At 43.2% G+C, this 15,055-nt stretch overlaps 1 protein-coding gene across 5 annotated transcripts in view; it reads left to right on the forward strand.

The window, feature by feature from the left end:
• TFB1M (transcription factor B1, mitochondrial) overlaps positions 1–15,055 on the forward strand; it is a 329,682-nt gene that overhangs the window by 71,907 nt on the left and 242,720 nt on the right. The gene's annotated exons all lie outside the window — the stretch shown is intronic.

Below are 15,055 nucleotides of genomic sequence, written 5' to 3' on the forward strand. Positions count from 1 at the left end.
GGAGAGCTATCGTGCTTCGTTATAATACTGTAAAAATATCTGAGAAAATGAATTTCTTTTTTTCTATGGTGCACGCCACCCTAATGAGGTACTGCTCTTCAGATCATGTGATGTGACCCAATTCTGTGAAAATAACAGTAGAGATTTATTAACCCTGGTGCACTGTGTCCGCGATCAGCCAGGGTACCTCATACATCATTAAGGTGCACACCCCGTTCATTAATCTGGCAAAAACTGACAGAAACAAAAAATGTAGTGCAAAGGTGTGATTGGCTGTTGCCTATCAGGAATACAACACCGCCAAATGTAGATTTTCCTCCAGTTTTGGATGGCTGCTCATGAATGAGCTATGCTCAATACTACTTTGACATCTGTCAGAAATCCTGTGTTATGCCTCTTCTGCTTAATCCAGATCTACTGCTTTCTGCTGCAGCTAGAGTTGGAAATTGGCCGTCAGTCCAGTGTTTCTTTGAATGATTTTGTGCACATATAGGCCTCCACTATCCCAGTTCTTTTTTTAGTCGAATATAGGAGTTGAATACACACGCACAGCACTACTGCCTTCTGAGCGTAAGGTTATCGCTGCCCTCATTAATTTCTTAAATTGCTCTGCTGAAATGAAAGCTGGGGCATTAAGTTGCCAATAGTATGTAAATTTGCGATCAGTCCATAAAAACAGGTGATTTTTTTTCTGCCACCAGCAGATAAAAGCACCATCTATGATTTGTGCTGTGCAAAGTCGCTAACGCAACCACAATGAGACTGTCAAACCACCGCTCGCAGAAGATGGAAGAGTGAGCTAGGAGGTGTTCTGTGCCAGTCATCGCTGAGTGGGGTATTTTCCGTGCACATACAACCCTGGCTCTAAGCCTTCTGAGGACTAACTTTGTTTTCCTCTAAAGCTCCATTCCAAATCATTCTGCACGTAAACGCACACCCGCAACCACCGGGCTCAGTCTCCTCAGCTGAAGGTAGCACATCACTGATCCTCATGGGACTCTGACCACCTTCCAGGGCAATTGAGACTTCATAGATGAGTCAGCCAAGCTAACGGAGAACCTCAGTATTGCAGATCACGCAGACAGTCCTCTGATCATTTTTCTCAGCAGGTCATCACAACAAACAAAGCCTCTCGTAGGGCTGATCATGCATGGAATCCAGTTTGCACTCTGGGTACTATCCAGTATGAGTCAGCATCTAGCATATACTGATTAGTCTGCAGACAAGAATCAGTGGGTCTCTGACTTCATCTTAGGTGAGTCAGACCTATCAGCAGAGACCTCTCAGTTTGGCAGTTCTCTCACTTTCACTGAGAATCTTTTTCTACGAAATAGACCTTTCAGTTAAGCGCATCCCTCTAGCAATCCAGGTAGACTTGCTCCATGTTTTCATGCTGGAGATTAGCTCCTTTTTGTGAATGATTCAAACCTTCTCTTCTATTTCTAGTGGCAGGGGTGACTGCCTCACTCAGTTATTGATTTTTAGTTTGCAATGAAGGATACTGGTGTGTCACTCTGTATAGGCTTCTTCAGCTCCGATCTCGATGAAGAGATCTTCCTGTTTGGTAACTTTCTAGCAACCATGTAGCGACGCACCAGCGATCCCTACCAGGTCGTATCGTTGTCGGGATCGCTGTTGCATCGCTATGTGAAACGGGACCCTAGGAGTCCTTTGTTTGTGGTATCTTAGACCATAGATAAGATACTTTGTCCTCCCAGAACCATAGTCAGGTCACTTGGTATCCTCTTGACAGGCTGAACTTCTTGCTAATGGGCTTCAGTTTTTCTTGGAGCTCAGAGATTCCCTGCCCTTTTTCATGCATTGTCCCTGGAGAGTGTGCCATGCTAGATGCATTGATTGTTTGTTGAAGCCTCACCTTGAGGGGCTAGAACATTACTTTGGTTAATCCCTTATGCTGTCTGAGTGCCCAAGGCAGTCTCCATATTTCCTATTTTTTTGCCTACAAACCTTAGAGGGAAAGTGCCATCAAAAATGTTTACTCAAAAATGTAAAAAGTTTTGATATTTTCCACTTTTAAACACTACAGGGAGCAGCTCCTGAAATTTGCCATGAAAGCCCAGGGTACTTCTAGCTCATATTACGACAGCGGTAAATGTCAGCCGGGTCTGCTCACTTGTGTGACGTGACTCCTCCTCTTTCCTTCTGAGTGTTTGCAAAAGGATAAGGGGAGGATGAAGTTTAGGATCACTGTGCGGATACATTGTGTTAGTGACTGCAAAGTGACATTAACATGTGGAAAGTGTCACTTAGGATGGCAGGCAGCGCTGATTCTGTTAATTGGTGCTGCTCGCCATATCATATGCTGGGGTTAAATACTCTAAGTGTATTACATGCTTTGACTAGATACTTGAACTGTATCATACACTGGGGTTAGATACAGAGATCAATGTACTATATCACATATGATGGGATTAGATACAGACAGGCACAGACATACCGCCGGTGCAGCTGGTGCAACTTCCCCAGGACCTGGAGGTGGAGGTGGGCTTGAAGGGCGGATAATAATGATGGCAATCTGGCCTGTTTCTCTGATCCTGAAGCTCCGGGGGAGCCCATAGCCAGATTGCCCTCATGTTCGCGCTCCACTGCCTACAGGAGAAAATGGCAGTGGAGCTGCAGGGATCCGTCCTCAGCTACCTGCCCGGGGCTTTGTCTCTGGCACAGGCTTACGTGGCTTAATGACGTCAGCATGCAGCTCTAGTGTCAGAGAGAAAGTTGCTAGTGACACAGATGCTGTGGGGAAACTGACTGTGCGGTGTGTTTTATTTTTACCAATACACTGGGTCAAGGTCCAAGACAATGAGGGTTGGTGGAAAGGACTATGATGGCGGTGGGGGAGAACAAAGATGTGGGTGACAGAGAGGACAGTGATGAAGGTGGGGGAAAGTGTAATGATGGAGGTGGGGAGGGGGCAATGATGGAGGGTGGGGGAGAGCACAATGATGGCGGTGGAGGAGAGGACAATAATGGAGTTGGGGCAGAGGGCAATGATGGAGGTGGGGGAGAGGGCAATGATGAAAGTGAGGGAGACCAATTATGGAGGTGTTGTAGAGTACAATCATGGAGGTGGGGAGAGGGCAATGCTGGATGTAGGGGCGAGGGCAATGCTGGAGGTTGGGGAGAAGGCAATGCTGGAGGTGGAGGAGAGGGCAATGATGAAGTGGGGGAGAGGGCTATGATGGAGATGGGGAGAGGGCAATGATGGAAGTGGGGGAGGACAATGATGGAGGTGGAGAGAGGACAACGATAGGGTGAGGGAGAACGTAATGATTGAGGTGGGGGGAGAGGACAATGATGGAGGTGGGTGAGAGGTCAATGATGGAGGTGGGTGAGAGGTCAATGATGGAGGTGGGAGATAGGACGAGGAGGGGGATAGGGATGGGAGTAAGGGGGACTTATAATGAACTTATGAACAAGCGCAGGAGGACGTTAGATATGGATGTAAAATTAATTTGGTGGTGGAGAGTGTGCTAAGTCCCTGATGGCATCCCCCATCTCATAATTCAGGGATTTAAATATTATTGAGGAGTGGGAGAGGAGGCAGTAAGGGACTTGTAATGAATTGAGAGGAGGCGGAGGATTTTAAGTACCTGATAACATCCTATCCCATCTTCAAATTCATTATGATGCTATCAAGTACTTATGATGAATGGTGGGGTGGTACACAGGACAGTGACTAAAGCTATATGCACATGTTCACAATTTGAAGGAGAAAATTGTACTGCATGTCCTAATTTGGCAGGAAGAATGCTGCGTAAAATACATTTTTTTGCCATGTTTTTGACGTGCATTTGCATTTCCCCCACTCATTAGTATGGGTGAAATACGCTGCAAGAATTGACATTATGCAGATTTTAATCTGCAAGGAATCTGATCTGATTTTGAGGATCAGAATAGGACATGCTCAATGTGTCTGTAAAATTGAGCAGCACACCGAGACTGCACACAGAGGAATGTAGCCTTATTATGTATAGCACAGTCCCCTAGTATATTGTGTACTCACGTATTGTGTATAGCGCTGTACTTAGTTGCATAGTTTCCTCTTTTATTATGTATAATACCGTCCCTTGTTACTTACCAGTTATGTACAGTGCTGTCCCTTACATAAAGTATTCTTGTTATTCACAGTGCCCTCTTTTATTACATTGTCCCCTCTCTAGTTAGGTATTAAAAGACTGCTGATGGAGCAGCCGGTGACCAGTCCATCAGCCTCCTCCATTAGAAAAGAAGCTTTCCCATGCTCAGTCCGCCATCATTGCATTATATATCTAACAAGAGAGGATGGTATGTAATAAAAAACAGGGCTCTATGTAATCTAATATGTAAGAGACGGCGCTGTATGGCATTGTGTAATAAGTGATGACTCAGTGGAGTGTTTCACACAGGATTAGATATGTATGATTCCGCTCTGTCAACTTTTTGGGGATCAGTGTTGTAATATGTAACATTGCTCCGTCCACTTCTATGGGAGCAGAGGTAAAATATGTGGCCCCGCTCCATCCACTTCTATGGGAGAAGTGGTGTAATATGCAACACAGCGCCATCCATTTTTTTGAGAGCATTATTGTAAAGTGGGACACTGCTCCTTCCACTTCTATGGGAGCATTGGCTCTGGGGGTATCACCGATGATGAGCATTGGATTCATGGCTCTGGGGAGTATCACAGATGATGGGCATTAGATGCACGGCTCTGGGCTGTATCATACATGATGGGCATTAGATACATGGCTTTGTGGGGTGTCGAAGACAATGGGCCTTAGATACACGGTCTTAGGGATTAGATTCACCGTTTTGGGTTGTATAACAAATTATGGGCCTTAGTTACACAACTGCTATTTCTGTGTCTTTTTCAGAGGCTTACAGTGAAATAGCTGAGCTCAGTCGGTGTTCAGAGCACAGCAGCATGATGTTTACACTGCAGTGCTCTGATCACTGCGGTGATGAGCTGTGTTCAGCAGTGCAGTATTGTACTGCTAATTTCAAGCTACCGAACACCTCTCATCGCCACCGATACTCACCTCATCCCGGACGTCCGTTATCATTCGTCTCATCTCTTGTCACTGAATGCTTTTTGAAGCTTGCAGCACAGCTGGGTCTTCAAAAAATGGTACCCATCCCCTCCCACAGCTGTGAAATGGACAGCCCAGGGGGTGTGCTCAGGTCACAGCTGGAGGCAGCCACAATGCAGGAGATGTGATCCGACTCTGACCACAGTCTCCTATGTACAGGGGCTGCCGGATTTGAGGTAATCAGAGGAGCGAGAAATGGGGTCCTCTGAGCCCCCTCTGGTATCCCTGGATCCTCCTGCATCCTCCCGTGATATCCATCGTCCGGCGGCGTCTTCTTCCAGGAAGAAAACAGCAGGCACATGCACTGTGCCCCCCCGCCGAGATTTGCCGGACGGCATCCGGCAACAATAGGACATTTTTCCTATTGGTTCATTTTGATCGCTGTGATAGACTCTATCACATTGATCAAAATAAAAAATTAGTAAATAAAACCCCTTTATCACCCCCTTAGTTAGGTAAAAATAGTAAAATAAAAAAATATATTTATTTCCATTTTTCCATTAGGGTTGGGGCTAGAGTTAGGGTTGGGGCTAGGTCTAGGGTTAGGGTTGGGGCTAGGTCTAGGGTTGGGCTAAAGTTACGGTTGGGTTAGGGTTGTGGTTATGGTTGGGATTAGGGTTAGGGTTGGGATAAGGGTTAGGGGTGTGTTACTGTTAGGGTTGTGGTTAGGGCTATGGTTAGGGTTGGGATTAGGGTTAGGGGTGTGTTGGGGTTAGGGTTGTGGTTAGGGTTATGGTTAGGGTTGTGATTAGGGTTAGGGGTGTGTTGGGGTTAGGGTGGAGTTAGAATTGGAGGGGGTTCCACTGCTTAGGTCCATCTGACATTTCCCTCTCTGTGGGTGACACCATAATAACACAACAGCAGCAGGCACGCTGTCTGGATGTTATATTTGACACCAATCTCTCCTTTACATGCCATATGCAATCTCTTGCCTGCTCTTGCCACTTACACCTAAAGAACATCTCTAAAATCTGCCCTTTTCTCACCATGGAAACAACAAAAACCCTCACTGTCGCCTTGATCTACTCCCGCCTGGACTACTGCAACGCTCTATTAATTGGCCTCCCGATTACACCACTTTCCCCTCTCCAGTTTATCCTTAATGCATCAGCCAGAGTTGTCTATCTAGCTAATTCAGACATGTCCGCTCTTCACCAGTCGTTACACTGGCTGCCCATTCATTACAGGATCTAATTCAAAGTACTTGTTCTCACCCACAAAGCTCTCCTCAGTGCAGCACCCCCTACATCTCCTCCCTCATTTCTGTCTATCAGCCTAACCGATCGCTGTGCTCTGCAAATGATTTTCGACCAACCTCTGCACTAATCCGTACCTCCCACTCCTAACTCCAAGACTTCTCCCGCGCTGTGCCAATCCTCTGGAGAGCTTTACCCCAAGAAATTAGGACCATCCACAACTTGCTCAGTTTTGGGTGCTCCCTCAAAACACATTTGTTCAGAGCAGCCTATCATGTTCCCTAATCAAAGTCATTTTATTTGCCCATCTAACCCCCACTCCCTCAAAATGGCTGGACCACTAGGCATAGCTGAAGCAGATTGGGTAACTAGGGAGGTTAGTTATTCATGACCTGCTGTAGGATTTTTTCCCCCAGCTTATCTGATATGACGCCTGTATACCATGTTGTATGACTAAGGCACTTTTTGCACACAGGTATTCCTTTAGGATATACACAGTCATGGCCAAAAGTATTGACACCCCTGCAATTCTGTCAGATAATACTCAGTTTCTTCCTGAAAATGATTGCAAACACAAATTCTTTGGTATTATTATCTTCATTTAATTTGTCTTAAATGAAAAAACACAAAAAGAATTGTCCTAAAGCCAAATTGGATATAATTCCACACCAAACATAATAAAGAGGGTGGACAAAAGTATTGGCACTGTTCTAATAATCATGTGATGCTTCTCTAATTTGTGTAATTAACAGCACCTGTAACTTACCTGTGGCACCTAACAGGTGTTAGCAATAACTAAATCACACTTGCAACCAGTTGACATGGATTAAAGTTGACTCAACCTCTGTCCTGTGTCCTTGTGTGTACCACATTGAGCACGGAGAAAAGAAAGAAGACCAAAGAACTGTCTGAGGACTTGAGAAACCAAATTGTGAGGAAGCATGAGCAATCTCAAGGCTACAAGTCCATCTCCAAAGATCTGAATGTTCCTGTGTCTACCGTGCGCAGTGTCATCAAGAATTTTAAAGCCCATGGCACTGTGGCTAACCTCCCTTGATGTGGCCGGAAAAGAAAAATTGACAAGAGATTTCAACGCAAGATTGTGCGGATGTTGGATAAAGAACCTCCACTAACATCCAAACAAGTTCAAGCTGCCCTGCAGTCCGAGGGTACAGCGGTCTCAATTCGTACTATCCGTCGGCATCTGAATGAAAAGGGACTGTATGGTAGGGGACCCAGGAAGACTCCACTTCTTACCCCGAGATACAAAAAGCCAGGCTGGAGTTTGCCAAAACTTACCTGAAAAAGCCTAAAACATTTTGGAAGAATGTTCTCTGGTCAGATGAGACAAAAGTAGAGCTTTTAGGGCAAAAGCATCAACATAGAGTTTACAGGAGAAAAAATAGGCATTCAAAGAAAAGTACATGGTCCCTACAGTCAAACATGGCGGAGGTTCCCTGATGTTTTGGGGTTGCTTTGCTGCCTCTGGCACTGGACTGCTTGACCGTGTGCATGGCATTATGAAGTCAGAAGACTACCAACAAATTTTGCAGCATAATTTGGGGCCCAGTGTGAGAAAGCTGGGTCTACCTCAGAGGTCATGGGTCTTCCAGCAGGACAATAACACAAAACACACTTCAAAAAGCACTAGAAAATGGTTTGAGAGAAAGCACTGGAGACTTCTAAGGTGGCCAGCAGTGAGTCCAGACCTGAATCCCATAGAACACCTGTGGAGAGATCTAAAAATGGCAGTTTGGAGAAGGCACCCTTCAAATATCAGGGACCTGGAGTAGTTTGCCAAAGAAGAATGGTCTAAAATTCCAGCAAAGCATTGTAAGAAACTCATTGATGGTTACCGGAAGCGGTTGGTCGCAGTTATTTTGGCTAAAGGTTGTGCAACCAAGTATTATGCTGAGGGTGCCAGTACTTTTGTCCGGCCCATTTTTGGAGTTTTGTGTGAAATGATCAATGTTTTGCTTTTTGCTTCATTCTCTTTTGTGTTTTTTCATTTAAGACAAATTAAATGAAGATAATAATACCAAAGAATTTGTGTTTGCAATCATTTTCAGGAAGAAACTGAGTATTATCTGACAGAATTGCAGGGGTGTTAATACTTTTGGCCATGACTGTATATATTTGTACCGTTGCACCCTAATTCCCATGCTAGATTTTGCCTTCTGGCCATTTTTCTGCTGTTACTGATATGTTTTTTCGAGTGTTTTTTGCTGCTAAGTCTTCCACCTTATATGTACTCATGTATTTTGTATTCATATACAGTGGGGCAAAAAAGTATTTAGTCAGTCAGCAATAGTGCAAGTTCCACTACTTAAAAAGATGAGAGGCGTCTGTAATTTACATCATAGGTAGACCTCAACTATGGGAGACAAACTGAGAAAAAAAAATCCAGAAAATCACATTGTCTGTTTTTTTTTCATTTTATTTGCATATTGTGGTGGAAAATAAGTATTTGGTCAGAAACAAGCAATCAAGATTTCTGGCTCTCACAGACCTGTAACTTCTTCTTTAAGAGTCTCCTCTTTCCTCCACTCATTACCTGAAGTAATGGCACCTGTTTAAACTTGTTATCAGTATAAAAAGACACCTGTGCACACCCTCAAACAGTCTGACTCCAAACTCCACTATGGTGAAGACCAAAGAGCTGTCAAAGGACACCAGAAACAAAATTGTAGCCCTGCACCAGGCTGGGAAGACTGAATCTGCAATAGCCAACCAGCTTGGAGTGAAGAAATCAACTGTGGGAGCAATAATTAGAAAATGGAAGACATACAAGACCACTGATAATCTCCCTCGATCTGGTGCTCCACGCAAAATCCCACCCCGTGGGGTCAGAATGATCACAAGAACGGTGAGCAAAAATCCCAGAACCACGCGGGGCGACCTAGTGAATGAACTGCAGAGAGCTGGGACCAATGTAACAAGGCCTACCATAAGTAACACACTACGCCACCATGGACTCAGATCCTGCAGTGCCAGACGTGTCCCACTGCTTAAGCCTGTACATGTCCGGGCCCGTCTGAAGTTTGCTAGAGAGCATTTGGATGATCCAGAGGAGTTTTGGGAGAATGTCCTATGGTCTGATGAAACCAAACTGGAACTGTTTGGTAGAAACACAACTTGTCGTGTTTGGAGGAAAAAGAATACTGAGTTGCATCCATCAAACACCATACCTACTGTAAAGCATGGTGGTGGAAACATCATGCTTTGGGGCTGTTTCTCTGCAAAGGGGCCAGGACGACTGATCCGGGTACATGAAAGAATGAATGGGGCCATGTATCGTGAGATTTTGAGTGCAAACCTCCTTCCATCAGCAAGGGCATTGAAGATGAAACGTGGCTGGGTCTTTCAACATGACAATGATCCAAAGCACACCGCCAGGGCAACAAAGGAGTGGCTTCGTAAGAAGCATTTCAAGGTCCTGGAGTGGCCTAGCCAGTCTCCAGATCTCAACCCTATAGAAAACCTTTGGAGGGAGTTGAAAGTCCGTGTTGCCAAGCGAAAAGCCAAAAACATCACTGCTCTAGAGGAGATCTGCATGGAGGAATGGGCCAACATACCAACAACAGTGTGTGGCAACCTTGTGAAGACTTACAGAAAACTTTTGACCTCTGTCATTGCCAACAAAGGATATATCACAAAGTATTGAGATGAAATTTTGTTTCTGACCAAATACTTATTTTCCACCATAATATGCAAATAAAATGAAAAAAAAACAGACAATGTGATTTTCTGGATTTTTTTTTCTCAGTTTGTCTCCCATAGTTGAGGTCTACCTATGATGTAAATTACAGACACCTCTCATCTTTTTAAGTGGTGGAACTTGCACTATTGCTGACTGACTAAATACTTTTTTCCCCACTGTATATTTTTATGAGACTATTAAAAAAGATATTTAAAACTTTTTTGCACAAAAAACTGTTTTTTGTGTGATTTATAATAAGTGTTTTCTAAATCTGGGAATTTTTTGAACTCATGTGGCTTTTGTGGGTTTAATTTTAGTAAGGAGTTGCCTGATCACAAATTCTTTTGAACTTGATGCCATGATCATTTATAGGTATGATATCTTGTGTTAAAGTAAGTTCTCATTAGCGTTCGGGGGCTTTGCGGAGGCTGCATACTTCCTCCGTTAAGCTCCGCCTACTTCCACATACTTCTGCATGCGTCCTGCATACCTATCTTTAACATTGGGTATGCAGGACATGCGGATGTATGCAAATGTATGTGGATGCGTTGTTTTGACGCACCCGCTGACCTCAACAAGTTGCGCTTTGTGCGGACGGCAGGCACGTCAAAACGACGCATTCGAATACATCCGCATGTCTTGCGTACCCAATGTTAAAGATAGGTACGCAGGACGCATGTAGAAGTATGCGGAAGTAGGTGGAGCTTAATGGAGGAAGTACGCAGCCCTCCGCCAAGCCCCGGAACGCTAATGTGAACCCGGCCTTAGTGCGTTTTTGACAGTTACAGTTCCAGCAAATTGGATGGGATTCATAGAAATCTCATGCCCATTGTGTTTTTGTTACTCGGCCAAACCAAATCCGCAGTATGTCAATTTGGGTACGCCTAGCTTTATGTGCAAATTTTTGCCATAGACCTGCATTAGATGCGTTAAATCTGCAGGTAAAAAAAACCCATATAATCTGCACATGACTGTATCAGTAACGTTTTGTCAAGTCTAAGTACCAGGAAGCATCAAATCCAAAGGAGCTTTGTTTAAAACATGACACAACAAAAAAAGTTAAAAATGCAGTGTCAAAAACGCAATAAAAACAAATGTTGACGAACACTCAAAAACTACCATAAATGAAAAAACGCAAGTAACCTAATTTACTTAATAGATGCAGAATTGTTGCAGATAATCTCCAAAATCAAAAACTCACAACAAGCTGAATCTGTGAATGCAGCCTTAAGGTTATTATAGACATCCTTCTACAGCCTCTCAGGCGGCACTGCATTAACATCAGGCATAATTCAGCTGTAGAAATCATTGTGTGGGCTAAGAAATACATCAAAAAATTATTGTGAGCATAGTTCGCTGTACATATAAATGCAATTGAAAGCTCTATCATGCAAAGAAGAAGCCATACTGTATATCAACACAGTCCAGGAATACTGCCATCTTCTCTGGAACAGAGCTCCTTTAAAATGGACTGCGACGAAATAGGAAATTGTTCTATCATCAGATGAATGAAAATTTGAAGTCCTGTGGACTCAAAAGGAGCGCGCCTATCCTGCCTACACATCTTGAAAGGTACTCTCAGTGCTGAGAATTAAAGATTTTGCAACAAAATATGCTCCCATCTGGACAACGTATATTTCAGGAAGGGCCTTGCATATTTCAGCAGGACACTTCTAAACTACATACTGCATCCATCACAACATAAACACAGGAGAAAAAAGGGGAGTAATGGATTCAAACGTAGTTATGAAAATACAAAATTTATTAGTAAATGCGTGTACAGAAAGACATTACAAGTCGAAATGCAATTTTACATAAAATCATGAGACGCAAAACAGGACAGACCCCGACGAGGAGAGAGAAGTAAACAAACTGTGCACACCAGCAATCACAGAAGCACAGATAATACGATAAGATCTAAAATGTGTGTGTGTGTGTGTGTGTGTGTGTGTGTGTATATATATATATATATATATATATATATATATATATATATATATATATATATATATATATTTTATGCTGAATTAACCCAATTCATATGTATAGTGGCCAAAAGAATTGTTTCCATAGGCAAAGGTAAAAGGATTCTCTGCAAGGATATAATAAAGTGCTGCTAATGATGGCGGTAGGCAGTCACCACTAGGGTACTCCCCAGATCACTAATAGATAAGAAGATTAAATGGCAAAGGTATAATATAGTGCTGCTAATGATAGCGGTGAGTAGTAGCCACTAAAAACTCCCCAGATCTATAGTGGGTACATATAAAGTAACAATGGGTTTGCCTACCAAGAGTACACAGATGACCAGGTCCAGGCGGCGACCCCCGACGCGCGTTTCCCGCCTACTGCAGGCGCTTTCTCCCTTGAGAAAGCGCCCGCAGTAGGCCCACTAAAAAAACTCCCCAGATCTATAGTAGGTACATATAAAGTAACAATGGGTTTGCCTACCAAGAGTGCACAGATGACCAGGTCCAGACGGCGACCCCCGACGCGCGTTTCGCGCCTACTGCGGGCGCTTTCTCCCTTGAGAAAGCGCCCGCAGTAGGCGCGAAGCGCGCGTCGGGGGTCGCCGTCTGGACCTGGTCATCTGTGCACTCTTGGTAGGCAAACCCATTGTTACTTTATATGTACCCACTGTAGATCTGAGGAGTTTTTTAGTGGCTACTACTCACCGCTATCATTAGCAGCACTATATTATACCTTTGCCATTTAATCTTCTTATCGATTAGTGATCTTGGGAGTACCCTAGTGGTGACTGCCTACCGCCATCATTAGCAGCACTTTATTATATCCTTGCAGAGAATCCTTTTACCTTTGCCTATGGAAACAATTCTTTTGGCCACAATACATATGAATTGGGTTAATTCTGCATAAAATATATATATACACATTAGATCTTATCGTATTATCTGTGCTTCTGTGATTGCTGGTGTGCACAGTTTGTTTACTTCTCTCTCCTCGTTGGGGTCTGTCCTGTTTTGCGTCTCATGATTTTATGTAAAATTGCATTTCGACTTGTAATGTCTTTCTGTACACGCATTTACTAATAAATTTTGTATTTTCATAACTACATTTGCATCCATTACTCCCCCTTTTTCTCCTGTGTTTATATTATCTATGGAGTGGAATAATTTACATGATGGCGGTTGATTCATCACGGTTACCGCCTCTTTCTTCTTTTTATAGAGTATTGGGCGTTTTTGTGTGTCTCATCCATCACAACAGCATGGCTTCACCAAAGAGTTTGGTTGATTAGCTGCTGTCCTGCAGGCCAGACCTTTCATCAATAGAAAACATTTGGCACATTTTAAAGCCAAAAATCATTCAAAGAAACCGTAGAACTATTGAGCACATACAGTAGTGTTCAAAAACACGAGTTAATCACAAAATCTTTATACTGCGGTAGTTTTTATTTCCATACATTGGGAACATTGCACACTGTTTTCTTATTCAAAACATGATGTGAAATGTATATAATTTAACTACTTTACAGAAAATAACAAAACATGAACATTGGGCTGTTCTAAAAAATAGCAGTGTCTGCATTTGTCTTCACAAACTCACAATATGGACTTTTTTTTGTGGATTTAGCATTCCTGTGAATCACTAACCTAATATGTAGTTGTATACCCACAGTTTGTTAGAACTACTTCACATCTATGTTGCATAGAGTCATCCAACTTCCAGTACCTGTCAACTGTTATCCCAGCCCAGGATGCTCAGACTACATCCCACAATTTTTGGCATTTGTTGGCTTTGCCTCAGAAATTGAATTTTTGATGCCACCCCCAAGGCTTCTGTTGGATTAAGGTCTGGGGATTGGGCTCGCCGCTCCATAACCTCAATTTAGTTGGAACGGAACCAAGATTTGTCTCGTTTACTGGTGTTTTTAGGGTCGTTGCCTGGTTGAAATACCCATTTCAAGGGCATAACATCTTCAGCGTAAGGCAACATGACTTCTTCTAGTATTGTAATATATGGAAGCTGATCCATGATCCCTGGTATGCGGTAAATAGGTCCGGTACCATAGTAAGAAAAACATGCCCATATCATGATGCTTGCACCTCATGCTTCACTGTCTTCAGAGAGTACTGTGGCTATTTGCAGAGTTTGTGGGTTGTCTGCGGCCCTTGCACCAAAAAAGAACAATTTTACTTTCATCAGTCCACAAACTGTTTCTCCAATTCTCTTTCGGCCAGTTGATGTGTTCTTTGGCATATTGTATCCGCTTCAGTACATGTCTTTATTAGCAAAGGGACTTTGCAGGGACTTCTTGCTAAGAGATTAGCTTCACATATGTGTGTTCTATCTGTCACAGTACTCACAGGTAACTTGGGACTGTCTTTGATCATCCAGGAGCTGATCATTGGCTGAGCCTTTTCCATTCTGGCTATTCTTCCATCCATTCGAATGGTAGTCTTCAGTTTTCTTCCACGTAGCTCTGGTTTGTCTTTCCAATTTTAAAGTATTGGAGATCATTTTAGCTGAACAGCCTATAATTGTCTGCACTTCTTTATAGGTTTTACACCCAATCAACTTTTTAATCAAAGTACGGTGTTCTTCTGAACAATGTCTAAAACAACCCATATTTCTCAGGCTTTCAAGGAGAAATGCATGTACAACATGTCCTGGCTTCACCCTTAAATAAGGTCCAACAGATTCACACCTGTTTCTTCACAGAATGTTTGACCTCACGTATTGAACTCTACACTGCTATTATTGTGAACACACGGCCTTTCAATGAATTATTCTAATACACAGACTTAAAAACCTGCAGACCATGACTTTTTTGAGTCTGTTGGTTTTCTTAGAATCTACTGCACCGGCTGCTATTATTTTGAACGCTACAGTAGAAGCCTTCATCAAATTAGAATGGAACAACATTCCTCTCCCCAAATCCCACAGGTGAAGTCCTCACTACCCAGATAATTACTGTAAAAAGAAGAGGGGATGCTATACAATGGTGGACATGGCTTTGCCCCTTCATTTTGGCGATGTGTTGCTGTCATCAATTTCTAAATGAGGCATTTTTTTCAAATGAAATGTAGAACCGTTCACATTCTGAT

This window comes from Dendrobates tinctorius, unplaced genomic scaffold, assembly GCF_039654945.1.
Source record: "Dendrobates tinctorius isolate UK_male_01 unplaced genomic scaffold, ASM3965494v1 ptg000087l, whole genome shotgun sequence".
NCBI classification, from domain to species: Eukaryota; Metazoa; Chordata; class Amphibia; order Anura; family Dendrobatidae; genus Dendrobates; species Dendrobates tinctorius.